Genomic DNA, 5,000 nt, shown 5'->3' with positions numbered 1-5,000 from the left:
CTCACACACACACACACACACACACACACACACACACACACACACACACACACACACACACACACACACACACACACACACACACACACACACACACACACACACACAAACCAGATTCCGTGTTGGGTTCGGAGGATGATTATGCGCTGCGACTTCTGTAGGAACAGTTTCAGTGCTGTAGCCTACTGCAAATCTGTTTTTATGCGTCCCTGACAAGATCTGTCTTCACAGCGCCAGTTCACAGATGTCTGATTGACACGATCTTTTCGATAGCAGTAACCTTTGTGTACTGCCTTGTTTCCTTTCTGTGATTTAACGATCTCTATTCTGTGGCTGTGTCCCTGTCCGAATGTAACTCTCTCTTCGCTTGCAAATGCTTTTAAAGTTTCACCAACAACAATCTGGTAAGTATCGAGCAGTGTTTAAATATGGGAGAGAAAAGAAAGAAAAGAAAACAACTCAAGCTTTTAGCGTGTCAGTGACATGTTTCAACAACAACAATCTGTTGAGTATCGAGCTGTGTTCACCGTTGACCACACTACGCTTCATTTACCGACAAAGCCGTGGGTCCATAAACACAAACAAACACCCGTCACTCAAGGCACTCTTTGTACGAACACTGTTTTGAATAACAGAACAAATAACAACATTTATCAAATGCACAATAGGCACACAAAGCAGCGTTTTCTCCAAGCAATAAAAAAAATATATAAAAAATGAATTTAACACACACGGGAACAGAAAATTATGTCGACAGTTTTTTAATCCTCGACCTTTTTTTTAATCCTCGACCTTTTGTCCGGTAGACGTTTTGCTGTTGAATTTTTGTCACCTTCGACCTTTTGTCGCCCTCGACCTTTTGACTCTTGACCAAATGTCCTCGACCTGTTGTGCCTCGACATTGTAAAACTCGACCTTTTGTCGCACACCCGATATTAGCTATTGTGTTTTCAGCCTAGCAATAGGGCCCGATCGCATTATACTTGTTCGAGTCTAAATATCGGACCCAATTGCTACGATGAAAACACAATAGCGTTTATATAGCTATTCTGACATTAAATTCTGTGTTAAAATCATGTTTTTGTTTGCAACAAGTACCAGAATGGTCCATGTCGTTGATTGCAGACGACGGTTCTCTTTCCGCACGAAGCCACGGAAATAACCGAACATTGAACAACCCACGGACATGTAATACGGAGAAAACTCGAGATAACCGGATGCTTAGCATTACGTCAATATGCTAGGAATCATAATTATGACGTCATGACGTATCATGCTTGCCTACGTAGATTGTATGTTCGAAAGTCTGACTTCTGTTGGGAATTCGCGTGGTGAAGACTGCGGTAAATCTGTAGATGATAAGAGAACAAGGATTATCTCAGAAGAAACGACTAAATGTTTCAGACCGGTAACTTCATTTCAACATTGCACTATACAATGGACGTTCTATGTGACAGGAGAGTTTGCTGATTTTGTGTTGAACATTGGAGAGATCGTCTGCTAGAATCAGAGATATGTCGCTTCAGATTGCAGCTTCTGGAAATTTACAAGGTGTGTTGCCTGTTAAAGAACTGGATTTTACACGTAATGAATGTCATGTACAGTAAGCAACAACAAAAACACACACAAAGCAAATGGCATCGTCTGTCGACTAGTCACAGAAACAAACCTGGCGAGGTATGCGTGTACTATAAACACGTGGAAGAAACCGGAACCATGCGTCTTTGTTATTGCCAATATGCTTTTGGATATCGGCCAAAAATGACCAACTTCCGTAGCGTTATGCTTTGATGATCGGAAAAGGGATGTGTGAGACCATCCAATCACACCCCCCGAATTCCCCCACGTGTCCATCAGAATAGCTATATAAATATATATCCCATGACCTCCCTTCTTTGTCTCTGTAAATGTACTCCAGGTATATTTCTTGTATTTCAATTGTTCTCTTGTTAGGGGAAGGGCCCTGAATGTGGACCACTTTTTGTTTCATGCTGATAAATAGCTTGTTTTCTTGCAAAGAAGTTTCATTTTGTGTTTGGTAGTCCTTCTTTCTTAGGTTAACCGTTAGGCCTAATTAGAGTAAAATAGCTTTGATACACATTCAGCAAAAATTAAATACAGAAAAAATCACAAAGGGTCCATATTATAGGAGCCTGGGCGCCTATTACGGACCAGTGAAGCGGCCTTCACGAATCACTGTAAAAAGCCCCCTATATTTCAAAATAACATGATACAACTTAGTGTACAAGTCAGCCTAATTAAAATATGCTCTAGATTTATCTGTTTCGGGTTGATGAGAGCATTATTTGAAGCACAGCAGGAAACTAAAGAAGCTTATCAAAAACAGAGTGAAAATAAGTGAAATTATCAACTTCCACGAAAAGAAGACTTTTCGTTTCATTTTTTTTAAATCTCGAGGGCTAGTTGTAGGTTATTACCAGCAAGCTCCTTACTGAATTTATGAAAATAGCCTTTAGCTTTTATTTTCTTCGATTTGTTGAAGGTGGTCCATATTAGGGGACTCGCACATACTTTGAGATTTTGCTATTATTTTTTGTTTGCAGTAGAAACTCGGGGTCAACACTGCTAAAATGTAACAAATACGGTTTTAGCTGTCATATATAGCCATTTTTGTTTGATAAAAGCTTTGGCTGTAGACAGAAACGAGTCCGTTTTAGACGGCAAATTTAGAGTGAACCCTGCGAAAAGTGAAAAAAGAGAAAAAGCCTAACGGTTTTGGGATTTCTGTTTCTGCAACTGTTTTGACATGTGCAAGTTATCCAGAGAGGGTGAATACACCGAATAAAACTTTTTTGAGCGCTCTTGCGCCGTTAGTTTGTGGTGTTCCATATTAGGAGCCGGTCCATATTAGGAGCCCTTCCCCTACATCTATGATTTAACAGTTGCACTCTTATAACACATAAAATAGTGGATAAATAAAGGTGCAACAAATACATCATAGCTAGCTCTACTTTCTGTCGTCCTTGACATTCCAAAATGCACATGTACCTGTCGACTGGATGTGCAAGGGATTACCACGGTTTTGAGAACTTGCGCGAGAGTCGTTCAGTGCTATAGCTGAGTTTTAGTCTCGACTTGCCCAGACTATCATCACAGCGTCATAGATTTCATGACGTCTGTCGTCCATCGCGTCATATTCTGGGGACGTAATCTGTTATGTTTCCTTCTATTCACTGTTCTATTTCTCTCTTGTGATCAACATGACAAGCCGTATGTGTTTGAGTGTGTGTGCTCGTGCTCTCAACTAAAACAGAAGTCAAACTAGCAATCGTTAAAAACCCAGTCCGTCCGACCAGCACTGCTATGTTCAGGCTATGCTCATGTGAAGTTACAGGCGTGCTCGGTACACACGCCCTTATCGGTACATCATCGACTACGATTGTTCTCTGGACAAGCTGTTTAATGCATTTTGCGAGTATTTCTAGCTCTTCTGCGGCGCAGTAGGCCCTATAGACGATGAAGGTGTCCAAGATCTCAGGAGATGCGTGTGTAACCACTAGGTATTCAGTCAAATCCGTGTAAGAGGCTTTCAACTGACGGGGACAACCAAGCCACCATTATGCACCGACTTGACATAGATCAAAAGGCGTACCTTTGGAATAAGAAGAAGGTACACTGAGCACAAAAAGTTAAGGATATTTTTTCAGTGGTCAAGCCCTCAGTGCCTCATCTGAACAACAGACAACTAAAGCTTGATGTTTCCGCCACACTTTGTCTTTTAGATCTTCATGGGATATACAGGTTACAACACTCGTGATTTTTTATAGACCCAGCGGGAATAAAAAAAACCGCTCGTGTTGTAACCTCTATATATATCCACATAAAAACAATTTGTTAAAAAGTGGGAAAATGATGAAACAATTGTCTAAGACAAAGATGGGACAAACAGACGAAGGTTTTTAATTTGATTGATAGACATTTTTAGGAGAAATAAAAAAAAAAAAAATAAAAAAAAAAATAATAATAATAATACAGTTTCAATTAAATTACATAGGAATTAATGCTTTACTTTGGGTGCGAAATGTGTTGTAATAAACATTTGATAAACATTTTATCATGACAGAGCCCATTGTGTGGACATGTATTTGTCATGGTTAAGACACAATTTATTTACCAACAATTGATTGAACATGTTACTGTCCCAAAATGTATTAAAACATGGTCTGAATCTGTAAATTGTGTGTTAAATAAGAAGGTTATTTTTCGACATGTTGGTAAAACAACAAAGGATACTTATCTGAGATGGTTTTGAGTACCGACTATGTTTTGGGAGTGTGATAAAGTGCTGACCTTTTGGATAGAATTTGTAAATTGGTTAAAGGTGAACTGCACCCATTGTAACAATTACACTTTCCAAAGAACTGGTTCTATTTGGTGTGGCGAACAATGTCACCGATAAAGTTTTTGATGTGTTAGTAATTTGTGCCAAACACCACATCTATATTTCCAAAATGTACACAGAAGATTCCTTATTCTGAGAGATTTAGTAGAAATCTCAAGCAAATATTTATTTGTGAAAAATACAAAGCAGCTTTAAATAATAAGCTGGATACATTTTACAAGGATTGGCGATTGTATTATGCATGTCTTTATGTAACCCTTTTTTTTTCCTTTACATATTCTTGATATTGCGACCACAAAGCCACGATTACCCCCCTCTTCCGCCCCCCCCCCCCCCCATGTGTGTTGTAATTGTCCACGTGTGTTCTCTTTTATGGATTTGTCCCCTTGTCTATGTCCTGTCCTGTAATGTAAAGCCTATGCATGTATAAAAATAAATAAAAATAAAATAAAAACTCACAAGAAGACAAGAAAAAAAAGAAAAGAGTAGCAGACAAAACGAAAAGCATTTTCTAATCAGAAAGGCAAACAAACTTGAATGACTGGAGTAGCACAAGACATGAGAAAAGAAACGTGCGAGGGGGGGGGGGGGGGGGAGGAGGGGGAGCATAATATAAAACAATAATAGGAATTGGTTT

The sequence above is a fragment of the Littorina saxatilis genome, linkage group LG8 (genome assembly GCF_037325665.1).
Source record: "Littorina saxatilis isolate snail1 linkage group LG8, US_GU_Lsax_2.0, whole genome shotgun sequence".
Classification (NCBI taxonomy): domain Eukaryota; kingdom Metazoa; phylum Mollusca; class Gastropoda; order Littorinimorpha; family Littorinidae; genus Littorina; species Littorina saxatilis.
Note: the sequence above shows the minus strand (reverse complement) of the source record.